Genomic DNA, 15,085 nt, shown 5'->3' with positions numbered 1-15,085 from the left:
CAGGCCACAGATGGTGCTACCACCCTTGGATCACTGTACTCTGTTCCTATTGCATTTTTATACTTCTGTTTATTTCATTATGTTCTAGGGAGTAAATGTCTCTCACTTTTTGATGTTTATCCCCCTTGGATATTTCTTGACAATTTTCACATCTTCCTTATGTTACACTCCTTAATTATTCTAAAACAGAAAGTTCTGAACTGCTTCACACTGGGTTCATTGTCTAAAAATGACCTTTCCCGATTTAGGATTTCCTGCATAGGCTTTGGAGAAGGAAATGGCAACCCATTCCAGTGTTCTTGCCTGGAGAATCCCAGGGATGGCGGAGCCTGGTGGGCTGCTATCTATGGGGTTGCACAGAGTCGGACACGACTGAAGCAACTTAGCAGCAGCAGCAGCAGCATAGCCTTTTTTCTTCCATTACATGCCACAATAAAGTAGATATCCCTGCTGATAGCTGAACCTCAAAGAATCAAAAATTTTGTCAGAATCAAATAAATTTTATTTATTCCTGCCAGTATAGTGTGAAGTACTTTGAAATAAAGATTATTTCTTTAGTAGATTTATAAATATGAAAGCAAAGGAATAGAGCTACTTAGTATGTTTAATGGCACATATATGTTTGCATTGATTTTATATACATATATGATAGTTTTACCTTCTATCTATTTAAATATTCCCACAAAATACAACTTTATTTGGAGTGGGCAACTTTGTTTCTTCTGGACATTGTGTTCTCAAAGAGAAGGCATCGTTAGCCTTGAGCTTGCAGTCACACAGACATTTACAGCTGATATGTGTCATAGCCAAGCACGTACGCAATGTGGTCAATTTTAATATATTTATGGACAACTTTCCATTTACTCTAGTTGAGAGTCAAAACAGGAAAAAAGAGTCAAGATTCCCCAAATAGGAAAAGAATCTAGAACACAAGTTTTCCTCAAATTTTAGCCCATGGACCTCAGTCATCATTAAATTGTTGGATTCTTGGCTGAACCGTGACCAGTCTCAGGAGAAAGGGGAGGTAAGAATTGTAATTTTTAATAAGTTCCTTAGGTGTTTTATGCACATATGTTGGAGAAGCACCGTCTGAAGAACTAAACTGTTCTGATTTTTTATAGGCATTAATTCTGAAAGATAAGTTCAAATGCAGAAAAAGGGCTGTGTGGGAAAGCTTTCTAAGTGTGAATTTTGTACATTGAAATTGTCCTGAATCTATCTATTCAGTTTCCTTTCTTCCTTTTTTAAGATGATGAACCATTTTAGTCTTTTTATGTTCTTGTTCTCTTGTGAGGCTTTTCATTGTCCATCTGCTTAATCGGAAACGTCCAGAACAATTTAGTTGCCTACAGATTTCTACTCCATTTCAAAAAAATCATGTTGAAATTCATTTGCTCTCAATGAAAAGTAATCTTCAGATGAATCACAAAGGATAAATGAACTCTAATTCTGTGCAATTTAAACATCAGATAGTGTTTTTTAACATGGCCAAGAAAAGCTGGGTTTTAATACAAAATAAATACCATGTGTGTGCTCAGTCACTTCAGTCATGTCTGACTCTGAAACCTCATGGACTGTAACCCTCCAGGCTCCCCCGTCCATGGGATTCTCCATGCAAGAATACTGAAGTGGGTAGCCATGCCCTCCTCCAGGGGATGAACGAGGGAGCAAACCTGCATCTCCTGTGTCTCCTACACTGCAGGCGAATTCTTTACCCACTGGGCCACCTGGGGAGCCCAAATACAGATGTAATCCAAGTCAGAGAGGAAATACATAGGGATGGTAACTCAGAAAACACACATTAGAGTGATTATTCTCTTGTAAACGGGATTTATTTATCCAAATAATTCACTACAGGGTTTCAACACTGAAACCTCTCTTAGTGTATCTAAAACTTACAAACATTGATTCATGTGCAAATTTTTGAAACACATCTCTTGCCTGAAGTCAAGTGCATATTTTTTATTGCTTTAAATTTTAATACAATTGTATCCAGTTTTCTATATTAAAAAAAATTCTGTGATATTCATGACGTGGCTGTTTATCTAAATATGAAATATTTCACAAAATCAAATGTGATTTCCATATTTGAAAAAAATGTGCTTTCTGTTTTCATTATAAAAATACTGGAGATTAAATATAAAAGCATTTATATTTATATGGGTACATTTTTTTTCTTCAAAGGCATTCTTGATTGCCAATAGCAAACTATAAGTATTAAGTATGTCATCTTTGATAAGTATTATTATTTTGGACTATCTTGCAAAAAGTAGCTTGATTCGTGGCATTTTAATGGCTTAAAGGGTAGAATGAAAATATGTGGAAGGAGAAATCAATAAAGCATGGGGCCTCTTATCCCTCATTGATTCTTGTAATCCAGTAACTATTAAATACTTGAGAGATAAGCCTGTTTTAAGATGGCATGTTTGTATTTTGAAGATCAAATGCCTTAATTTTGCTCATGGGTTTCCCCAAAACACAGTTCATGCACAAAATAGAATGCAAGCTTTCACTGGTCATGCTTCCTATTATAGATATTCTTAAACTGAGCATCTTAAAGGCTCACTGTGAGTGGGGTTACCCTCAAGCAACTGCTTATTATAGTGTGATTTCACCTTTTAAAAAATGTTACACATTATAAAATAAAGCTAGAATGTCTGAGATGATAATAGAATGAAGAATATTTTAATGTTCAAATAATTTAAAAGCATAATCTCATCCTGAATATCATTCTTAACCTTTCTGCAAAATTTTTTTTGGCATCTTAACTGGGTAAAGTATGAGAATGCTAGCTTGTCTCAAACCTGTCAACTCTCTTCTTGATGATTATTATTACAATGGAAATAAAGAATTGTTATGACATTTTGCTTTTAAATTTTCTGTATTTTTTAATAATGCTACAAATTCAGACCTGACATTTTGCCAAAAATGATAAAAAAAGAAAGTTGTTTTGAAAAAAATTTTCATTTTCAAATCTATAATGGCTAGATATCAAAAGGGTAATGGTTTTATTAAATACATTTGGAATGTTTACTTCTATAAAGACACCATAAAATACCTATTTTATTTTATTGTGCAGTTGCCCTAGTATCAATTAATCTAGTTTTTCAATGTTTCAATTACTATTTTAATAATAATTCTTTATATTTAGTGTGTCCTTAAAAATGTACCAGAGACTGGCTTAGAAGTACCAGATATATTACCAGTTTTTTAAAAAAATTTATTTATTTATTTTTGGCCAAGCTGAGTCTTTGTTGCTGTGCACAGGCTTTCTCTAGTTGCAGCGAGCGGGGACCATTCTCCAGCTGTGCACAGGTTTCTCACTGTGGCGGCTTCTCTTATTGCAGATCATGGGCTCTAGGGCATATTGCACAGCCCTCAGTAGTTGTGGCCCGCTGGGCTCAGTAGTTGCAGCCTGCGGTCTCTAGAGTGCAGGCTCATTACTTGTGGTACATGGGCTCAGTTGCCCTGCAGCATGTGGGATCTTCCTGAACCAGGGATTGAACTGATGTCCCTTGCATTGCAAGGCAGATTTTGACCAGTGGACCACCAGAGAAGCCCTATTACCACGTTTAATATATGAACTTCATAATATTTCTATTCTCAATTAACAGATGGATAAATCAAGGGCCAGGGTTTTCAAGTAACTTGCTTAAAGTCTGACAATAGGGAGGACAGTGGAGCCAGAATGCAGCAACAGGAAATCTGATTCCAAAACTTGTTCTTTATAGACATGTAAGGATGCAAGTAGATTTTTATTTTAATAACTGTCTTAAGTATATGTGGATTTTTTTAAGATAATACAGATACTTTTCTTTTGAATATGTGATGCAGCCAGTTCTTTGTGTCATAACTGTGACCTTTGTAATTGGTAGTCCCCATGATTTATGCTTCACTTACTAATAATTAGGTAATACAAGGCTCCTATGGAAAAGCCTTTTGCAATATGTTCATAGACAGCGTCTTATTTGATTCTACAATAATCTCCTGAGATGGATAGAAGGCATCGTCTTTTCCTTTCTACAGCTAAAGCAAGGGAGGTTTAGAGATGTGAAGTAACTTGAACAATGTCACACAGATTAAATCGTGGCGTTCAACCTAGAACCTAGTTCTTTTGTTGGTAATTTGAGCTCTTTCACTACAGATCTTGGCAGATGTCATTTTGCGGTGAACCATCTCATGCCTGTAAGGCCTTTGGGTACTGTGAGAGCAATTGCTCATAGCTTCATCTAGGCTCTAATGTGCCTGTGCGGTCCTTAGCCCTGGGAGAAAGTAACAGATTTGGTTCAAATGTGATGTTCTCCATCTAAATAGATCATGCTTCCTGACTTCTTCCAGGCTGCTTTGCTTGTATAAAGCTAGTTTCCTGTGTACTCAATGTCTCTGTTAGGGACAGGACATCTATGAGACTCCTTCCTTCTGCAGAGCACAGTACTCACACATGTGTTTATTTTTCAATCCTGTGTATACAGTCTTGTTTCTCTTTCCTCATACCATAGAAGAGTTACTCAGCACATCTTATGCTCTACTTTCCCGCATTTGTAATTGTTTCATTTATGTTTTCTTCATCATTTCACTGCATCTATGCCATGTAACAGATTAGAAGCAGTGTGAGTAAGGAGTCTCAGATTTCAGATATGTATATATCCATCTCATTGAGATTCTCTTGGATTTTAACTGCTATTCTTTTGATCTCCCTGAATGCAATTTTTAAAACATTTTTGTGATATTCTGTGAGGGCATGGAATAGTCCTGATAGTATGAATTTCAGAATAATACATATCTGGGTTCACATCCTGGCTCCTTGTTTACAGAAAAAGGTACTGGATTACTTTTTTTTTTTCCTATTCCCTAGACTCCCTCTCCAATTCACCTGTTAACAGAATAATAATAATCCTGGGATTTGAAATAGTTGTGAGGAGTCAGTGTGATCAACCATGGGGAGTAGTTAATATAGTATCAGTTTTCTTGAACAAGTTCATTAATTTCTATTTCCTAAACTATTAACTAAAGATAATACTACCTACTTCACTACAATAGCTAGTATTTTGGTTGCCTATTTACATTGTATCAAGTAAGCAGTTTGATATTTTTGTCTAGTTCTTATAACAACTTCATAGGTAGCTGTCATTATTAATGTCCTTATTTTACAAACCAATAAATGAAGAAATAGAGAAATTAAGATCAAAGAACTTGTAATTAGCCAAGGCAGGATTTGAACTAGGTAGCAGAGTTCTAGAACCTCTGCTTTAATCAGTATGCTGAACTGCTTGGCTTAGCCTAACTGTTAAAAATATATGAAAATCCATTATTTGTTAGACATAAGATCATCCAGAAAGCTATTTCTGGCGTATTGTCATTGTCAAAATATGGAGCTATGTATAGATAATAGGGAAATTGTTCTTGAGTGAAGAAGTACTTTAACATAGTCTTACTGGATTCTATTCTGTTCTGTTGGCGTTTTCCAACTTTATATTTAAAGATGCTTGAGTAATACAGAGCATAAGAACATTGCGAAAGTCATATAGCTGGTAGATGACTGAGTGGGAATGACCTAATTCTAAGTCCTTTTTCTTTAGAACATGTTATGAAAGGAAGTATATGTGTGAGTGTGTGTGTATGTGTGTGCATATTAAGAAGTTGTTTTGAGTCAATGGATAGGAGAGAGGTGAAAGACAAGCAAAAATTTAACCAAACTTCTCTATGTTAAGCCCTTTCCTAGGTACCTTAATTATTACAACAATGTTTAAGGGGCATTGGCATTGGGCTGGTAAGAATCTATGAAGTTAAAAAACATGTCCTGCTGCTGCTGCTGCTAAGTCGCTTCAGTCGTGTTTGACTCTGTGCGACCCTATAGACTCCAGGCTCCCCCGGCCCTGGGATTCTCCAGGCAAGAACACTGGAGTGGGTTGCAAGTTACACAATCAGCACATGAAAGAGTCAGTATTTGAAACTATATATGTGTGTGTGTGTGTGTGTGTGTGTGTGTGTGTGTGTGTGTGTGTGTGTATCTGTCTCTAAACCTATGTATACAGGCTTCTTGGTGGCTTATGGTAAAGAATCCACCTGCCAATGTTAGTGATGCTAGTTCGATCTCTGGTCCTGGAAGATCCCCTGGTGAAGGAAATGGCAACCCACTACACTATTCTTGTCTGGAGAACCCCATGGATAGAGGAGCCTGGTGGACTACAGGCCATTGGATTGCAGAGTTGGACATGACTTAGCAACTGAACAACAGCAAACAACAAACAACGAAACACACACACACGGGCACACACACACACATATCTGTCTCTAAACACATTCACAATACCAAAAAGTATTACTATATATTTTAGGAAATACATTTAGAGTCATAGGATTCTGGGTTTAGAAATGTCTTTCAGATTAGTCCAGAGGTAATATTTAAAATATCAATTGTCTAGTCAGAAAGACTATCAGCCTATATAGTGATGTCTCTTGGTGCTGGGAGCCCCCTGCTGTGCCAGGCATCAATCCTTTAGTTTCTTAAATCTGCTACACTGAGGACATCTGGGGAAGGGGCTAGAGCCAAAGCATCTGAGGTGCTAGAGTAGAGGTTCCTGGACAATCAGTAATTTGCTGACCTGTACAGAGCATTTTCTGGACAGCAAAAAAGGCAGAACACCCAAGAATTGATGTCTTCCAACTGTGGTACTAGAGAACACTCCTGAAAGTTCCTTGGACAGCAAAGAGATCAAACCAGTCGATCTTAGGGGAGATCAACCCTGAATATTCACTGGAAGGACTGAGGCTAAAAGTGAAGCACCAGTATTTTGGTCATCTAATCTGCATGACAAATCATTGGAAAAGTCCCTGATCCTGGGAAAGATCAATGGCAGAAGGAGAAGAGGGCTTCAGAAGATGAGATGGCTGGATGGCATCACCTATGCAATGAACATGAACTTGGGTAAACTCTGGGAGATGGTGAGGGACAGGAAGGCCTGGCTTGCTGCAGTCCATGGGGCCGCAAAGAGTCAGACACAACTGGGTGACTGAACAACAGAACATTTCACTATTTCATTGGCCTATATGGCTGTGCATTAGCCCTAGCTGCTCTTGCTCTTATTATTTTTTTAATTGTTTAGTTTTTATTTCATAATCATAAATATAACTTTGCAAGCCATCTAAACTTGGAGGGGGGTAAGGAAAATATGGAACGCAAAGAACTGTAGCAAGAGCACAAAGATTATAGGATATTTCAAGCAGATGGGGGTGAAGGGATGCTCTCCTGGGCTACAGAAGGAATGGTCTGGTGGTTAAGTAAAACACATTTCAAATTTATTAGATTTGTCCACAGTCAGCAATGGTGATCTTCTTGCTGGTATTGCGATTCCTGGACCCAAAGCGCTCCATGCCTTCCACAATATTCATGTCCTCTTTCACCTTCCAAAGACCATGTGCTTGCCATCCAACCACGCAGTCTTCGCAGTGCAGATGAAAAACTGGGAACCGTTTGTGTTGGGGCCAGCATTTGCCATGAACAATTCCAGGACCTGTATGCTTTAGGATGAAATTCGCATCATCAAATTTCTCACCATAGATGGACTTGCCACCAGTACCGTTATGGCGTGTGAAGTCACCACCGTGCTGTCTTTGGAACTTTGTCTGCAAATATCTTGAAAGAGATGTGGCCTGAGGGCTTGCTGTTGACAGTGATGTTGAAGAACATGGTGGGGTTGATCATGGCTAGACAGCACGGGAGGCTGTGGGGTGGCGGCGTCTGCAAGGCCTCTTGCTCTTCTTTTAAGTTAGGTTGACTACTTCATTTATCTGCACTTAAATTATTCCATAACAATTTAGTTTACTAATAATATTCACTGTGAGGAAGTTGTTACTCTTAACTTACATTACTTATTTTGTTTAAATTCTGTGATCTTCGTCCTTCCTAGTCTATTGGCTTGTTTTTAACATTTTTTCTAGTTTTTCCATTTAAAGGTGTTTCTATAAATATTCATTTTTATTTAAAGTTTAATTTCGATGACTTCTGAATAAAATACTGGTTAGGGAAGTCCTAAAGGCTTTTAGTTGTAACATAATTATGGTAAGTCTATCAGTTTATGGTTCATTTTAAAAAGATCTATATTATATCTGATACTTCCACACTCAGTTTTTCCATTTTCCTGCTTGTCCTTTATTGCCATGTGACTTATTTTAAAGGAGCTAACTAGGTAAGAAACCTGAAATCTTGACCTAGCTCTGTTTTTGACCAGCTCTGGGGCCAGGTAAAGTCATTTCATGTTCTACTTTTGTCTTGTTGAGGACCTGTGAAGCAAGAGGATTTGATAGTCACTCACTAGGGTCCCTTTCCAGCTCTAGTGTCTGCCCTATGAATCTGGCCATTTGATCACTGGATTCAAAAGTGTTTCTACAGTATCCAGTATAAATTTGACATTTATTGCATCAGGTGAGAAAGAGCACAGAACTGTGTCCCCAACAGATTCAAACTCACATGGTAAGAGAGAGTCAACCCACTTGGGCTTGAGTACGTGGAGTAGAAAGAGTAAAACTGTTTCATTGGGGATCACAGATGATTAACAAGGACAGGCATGCAGGAGACTGGAAACTCACATAGTCATCTCAGGAACACACATTCAGCCACTAGGCTTACCTAGGACTTCAGCATTAGAGAACTTGTCTTCACTGGTTTATTTCCCTGTGAGAACCACTTGGATAATAGGATCTTGATAATTACTGGCTCAATTTATTTATCTAACTTATGGACCTAAAACAGAGTGATGTCCAAGAATCAAGGTATTTTCACAATCAGGTCTTGCTGAGGCATATAGAACTGCATCTTCTTCATATCCTGAATATAGCAGTTGAGGCAGAAACACACAGTAGTACTCCTTTTTTCAGGGTAAAAAATTTTTACATATTATTGTTGAGGAGATGCCCTATGATTATCCGTCTTATTTTCTCCTCTCTGAGTTTGTTATAAATAGAACTTTAAGGAATTAATGCTATGGGATAAAACACATAAGGTGTGAGTGCAAGAGTATGCTTCTATGAAATAGTGACAAGACTTACAATGGGAAGAAAAGCATTCTATTTTTATTATTTGGTTTTTCCTCACATATGTTTGGTAAGAATATTTAACTTATGCTCTCTTAGAAATTTCAATTATACAGTAGAGTGTTATCACCTATAGCTGTAGTTATCATGTTGTGCATTAGATCCTCAGACTGTCTTCATCTTATGAAGTTTTTACCCTTCTCTATTTCTCCCACTCCCAGACCTTACAAACCCTACCACTTATTTTTATATTTTTTCTATACATTTGACTTTTAACCATTCCATGTGTTAATTGACACCATGTAATACTTGTCTGTTTGTCCTTCTGGTTTGTTAGCTTACCATAATGCCCCCCAGGTTCATCCATTTTACTACAAAGCAGACTCTTTCTTTTCTGAAGCTGAGTGATATTCTATTGTGTGTATATATGGGCTTCCCTGGTGACTCAGATGGTAAAGAATCTGGCTGCAGTGCAGGAGATCTGGGTTCAATCCCTGGGTTGCGAAGATCCCTTGGAAAAGGAAATGGCAACTCACTCCAGGATTTTTGCCTGGATAATTCCATGGATGGAGGAGCCTGGCAAGCTACAGTCCATGGGACTGCAAAGAGTCAGGCATGACTGAATGACTAACACACTAATTAAAGGGTGGGGTGGTAAATATATTCACTACATTTTCTTTATCCATTCTTCTGCCGATGGGCACTTAGGTTGTTTCCATACCTTGTTATTTGTGGATAATGCTGCTATGAACATGGAAGTACAGATGTCTCTTTGAGATAATGATTTCATTTCCTTTGGATGTATACTTAGAGGAGGGATTGCTAAATCATATGGTACTTTACCTTTAAACTTCTTCAGAAACCTCCATACTCTTTGCATAATGGCTGTCCCCGTTTACATTCCTGCTGACAGTGTACAGGTGTTCACTGTTCTCCACATTCTCTCCAGCATTTGTTCTCTTGTCTTTTTGATAAGAGACATCCTAAGAGATGTGAGGTGATATCTAATTGTGGTTTTGATTTACATTAACCTGATGATTATTGATGCTGAGAACCTTCTCATGTACCTATTTATCATTTGTAGGTCTTCTTTGGAAAAATGTCTATTCATGTTCTGAATATTTTTATTGTTGTATGCTACAGAGTTGAATGAGTTTCTTGTACATTTTAAGACATTAACCTCTTATTGGATATGGGGTTTACAATTGTTTTTTCCCATTCCATAGGTTGCCTTTAGTTTTATTGATGGTTTCCTTTTCTGTGCAGTGTTTCAGTTTAATGTAGTCCCACTTGTTTATTTTTGCTTTTGTTGTTTTACTTCTGGTATCAGATTTTTAAAAAAATCATTGTTAAGAACAATGACAGAGATGTTTTCTTCTACGAGTTTGTTTCATGTTTTGTTTTCAAGTCACAATGCCTTTTGAGTTTTAATTAATGTATTATTAATTTTTTTTAGTAAAAAATGTATGTATGTTTTTGTGTATGATGTAAGATGGGGGTTTATTTCATTCTTTTGCATGTAGCTGTCCAGTTTTCCCAACATTGTTTATTGAAGAAACTATCCTTTCTCTATAGTATATTCTAGGTTCCACTGTTGAAAATTAATTGGCCATTTATGCATGTTTTTATTTCTGGAGTCTTTATTCTGTTCTACTGATCTGTGTATCTGTTTTTTATATGAGTGCATACTGTTTTGATTACTATAGCTTTGTAATACAGTTTGAAGTCAGTAAGTGTGACACCTCCAGCTTTGTTATTCTTTCTTAAAATTGTTTGGGTTATTTGGAATATTGGAGGTATTAGAATTTTAGAATTCTAATTTTAGAATTTTTTTGTTCTATTTCTGTGAAAAATGACACTAGAATTTTGATAGGTATTGCACTGAATCTGTAGATCCCTTCAAGTAGTATGGGCTTTTAAAAAATATTCTTTCAGTTTATGAACATGGGATATCTTTCCATTTATTTGGGTCCTCTTCAATTTCTTCCATCAATGTTTTATAATTTTTACTGTATAAATATTTTCCCTTGGTTAAATATATTACTAAGAATTTTAATTTTTTGATGGTGTTGTATATCAGATTGTTTTCATAAATTCTCTTACTCATATTTCATTGCTATAGAAGCACAATTGATTTTTATATATTGATTTTGTATTCTGAAACTTAACTGAAACAGTTTATTAATAACTTTAACAGTTTCTATATGTGATATCAGGTCATTTGCAAATACATAGTTTTTGCTTATTCTTATCTGATGGATATATTTTATTTCTTTTTCTTCGCTAATTATTTTGGATAGAACTTCAAGTACTATGTTGGAAAAAGTGGTGAAAGTAAGCATCCTTTTCTGGTTTCTGATCTTAGAGGAAAAGCTTTCAGTAATTCACTACTGAATATGATTTTAGCTATACACTTGTCTGTTATACAGAACTCTTGTTAGCTGAGATAACTTCCCACTTACAATTTGATAAAAGTTTTTTGGTTTCTTTTTTTTTTAATCATGAAAAGATACTTAATTTTTCCAAGTACTTTTTCTATATCTATTTAGATGATCTTTGACTTATATCTTTTACTTTAATAATGTGGTGTCATCACATTAATTTGTGAGTATTGAACCATCCTTGAATGGTTCAATAAATCCTTGAATAAATCCCATTCAATCATGGTATGTGATTCCTTTAATATATTGTTGAATTTGGTTTGCTAAAATTTTGTTGAGGAGTTTTGCATCTACATTTATCAGGGATATTCCTATAATTTTCTTCTCTTGTAGTCTGTTTGATCTTGATATCAGAGTAATGCTGGCTTCGCATAATGAATCTTGAAGCATTCTCTTCTCTTATCTTTTTTGAGAGCGTTTATAAAGAATTGGTGTTGGCTCCTCTTTAAATATTTATTAGAATTCAGATGTGATTTATTTTGGAAAACAGAAGAATGAAAAGATGAAATCTAGAAAGAATAGGAGTGTCTTATGGTTCAGTCTTGGGCATTTAGTCTAAGATAATACAGAATAATGAGATAGTAAACATTGTTAAACAGAGTAATGAAACAACAAAAGTAGTGTTTAATAAACACTAATCTGAACTGTATTTAAAAAAACATATTTTACATGATTTGTTTCCATTTTGAATTTTAAAAAATCTTATTTTTGCTCATGAATTTCTAAAACATCAAAATGAGTGTTAAACTATATTTAGTTTTCATCTGTCTTTATAACTATTTTAAAACTCACAGTACAAAATTGTTATACATGCTTTTACATTCCCATTCCCTTGGAGTGCTTGCAATTTTAGTCTTAGAAAGAGTTGAATGTGTGTATATTTTAGTTGATGATGATTATTAAATCTTTTTCTTTTTTGGTTCACAACTATTGTAATCTACTACTTCGAAAATTTATGGACTACAGGATGACTTGGGAGACAGTCTAGAGTCTGGATAACAGTGGGAGCAACTATAAGACTACTATAATAATTCAAGCATATGGTAACGGTGGCCACAGACCAGGCTAATAACAGTTTTGGGGAAAAGTGACAGGAACAAAATTTCTCTTGAAAAATTAATGAAGTCTGGTTAAGGCAAAAGGGAGGAAGAAGGAATGGTTCAAGATTATTTCTAGATTTATAGTTTAGAAACAAAGAAAAAGCAAAACCTATGATAGGAGTTAAAACAGACTTTGAGGTAGACATGCTGGACATCCCTGATATACTGAGATGGGAATGAAATATCCAAGAAGGAATAGCTTGTGGGCTATATTTTTCTATGAATATAAGAATAATTAGGATATATTAATTTTCTGTATGTTAATTTTCAGGCAAAATAAATCCAAGTATAGATTTAAAAGAAAGCTTTAAGATATTTATAAAATCTCAGATATGCTAGTGTCTTAGATTTCATTTTTTGGTGACATATTTGCAAACAGTAATAGAATAAGATACTGTAGACTCCTTTTCCTGATCTAATTTCTTCTAATATAGCTATTTTTGTCTAATAAAAAATATAATTCAAAACCTATATAAAATTTCCTCTGTCATATTTATTAGAATGACTTTGCCTCTTTCTGATTTTCTGTTTAAGATTCAAATAGAGCAGAGTTTATCAGTTTGTGCTTGAATCTTTTAAATGGCTTCGTGTTGCTTTTAGGATTAAGAAAAAATTCCCCAGACTGAAAGAGCTGCATGCTCGGAATGATGCCTGTCTGTCTCTTCACTGTCATCACCCACTACTCTGTTCTGCACCATAGATGGCAGCCACACTGACCTTCAGGTTCCCTCTCATTTTAAGACTTTGCACGTGCTATATTGACAGCTTCCCACCTACTTACCTATCTGCAGCCTTTTTTCCTGCTTGAGTGAGTGAGTGAGTGAAGTGAGTGAAGTCACTCAGTCGTTTCCGACTCTTTGGTACTCACTTATCCTTCAGTAATTAGGCTATATTGCACTTATTCAGTGAAAACTGCCTGGGCTCAACCAGATCCCCTTGTATAACATCTGGTAACATCAAGCCTTAATATCCTTAACACAGTTTTTGAATATGCACTTATGTGTGTGATTATTTGTTCATTGTTTCTTTCTCTACAAAAGAAATTTTCATAAGGGAAAATGTCTTGCTTTTTTGCCCACCGTATATCTAGAGGACAGAACATAGTATATTAAACATTTGTTGAATGACTGAATATTGGCAGCCATGAGAGGGAAGTTGGACTATTGATGCCATCCCAATCATCTAGCCAAGTTGAGATATCTCTGAGCATCTGATGGCACTTGTATCCTCATCATACTCCAAGTACATCTCTGGATAATACGTGGAAAGCTAGGGCAGTACAGAATGTATCCTCACAAAGTACTGAAGGGTTTATATAGCAGACAGCCACATTGTCCCAGATGGGAAAGTAACATTATTCTGACATTCTTCAAGCTATGCAATATTGCATCTGCATTTTTAAAAAAATCAAACAAATATAGTGTTAAAAAATAATGAGCATGTATAAATTTGGTGATGCTCAGATTAGGGGTTAACTTAGTTTACTTTTTATCTAGTTAAAAATTTCCCCCCAGATTTTATCATTTTTATTTTAGACAGGATTGCTTTTGACTTTAAAGGGTTGTAGTCAAAGTAATTTTATGAAGAAAAAACTCACTTTTCATATAAATATAAATAAGTACTTCTTCAGTTCAGTGTTATTTAAAACACTAAGAACACTATTTAGAACACTCTGGGACCACCCAAAATTGTTCTTCCTCTCTTTCTGGATTCTAATAACAGTGTCTCTTTTTTTCCCAAATGTCATGTATTTTTCCCAGACATCTGTATTCTTCCCTAAAGAACTGTCTGAGGGAATATGTTTTGTGTTCATATTGGCAATTTCTTCAAACACAAAGATAAATATAGAGAATCCTGCTGCTTTCATAACCTTGGAACCCAATTTCCATAGCATTTGTACATATGAACCACTAGCGTAAACAGTCAGCTTATCTAAGGGATACTGCAACGCCATGAATGAGATATTAGTGCCATCAAAATTTGCACAATAGATAGATTCTTTGAAAATTATCAGTTGTTCCAAAGTTTGCTTCTAGTATTTTGTTACAGCTGTTTGCATTGCATTTTAATTTTATCATAATGTGGATTTATGGCATTATTAAAAAATACTTTTTAATTGAAAAATTTTCAGGAAAAGTATTTTCGGTATAATATTTTGATAAATGTTCATATAATCGATTGTTTAAGAAGTGTGATAACTTTAAGTAGTATAATATTAGTAAATTAATGAGTATTATTCCAAGTCAATTACTTTCATGCATTTCTACATTCTTAAGAGATATATATTACAGTTATATTAAATAGAATAAATTTCAGTGGGTAAAATTTAATACCTTTTCAATGACACCAGTTGTTGTAATATTTGATTTCTTAAAGTCATTGTATTTAAATGTTTATCAATTTGGAAAAAAATCAGATGTAGTAATATACTTCTGTTTTTATTTAAACTGTATTGAAGTCTAGTGTTGTCCTCCGTATATTCTTCAGACATAGATTTTTACATCCTTGATC

The 15,085-nt window shown here is 35.3% G+C and overlaps 1 protein-coding gene and 1 pseudogene across 1 annotated transcript in view; one reads left to right on the top strand and one right to left on the bottom strand.

Annotated features, from left to right (window-relative positions):
• The window catches only part of NLGN1 (neuroligin 1), a 755,412-nt gene that overhangs the window by 209,537 nt on the left and 530,790 nt on the right, over positions 1-15,085 (top strand). The window lies entirely within an intron of this gene.
• Positions 7,303-7,741, bottom strand: LOC128068432 (peptidyl-prolyl cis-trans isomerase A-like; annotated as a pseudogene).

The sequence above is a fragment of the Budorcas taxicolor genome, chromosome 1 (assembly GCF_023091745.1).
Source record: "Budorcas taxicolor isolate Tak-1 chromosome 1, Takin1.1, whole genome shotgun sequence".
Taxonomy (NCBI): Eukaryota; Metazoa; Chordata; class Mammalia; order Artiodactyla; family Bovidae; genus Budorcas; species Budorcas taxicolor.
This window is presented reverse-complemented; position numbering and strand designations above follow the sequence as displayed.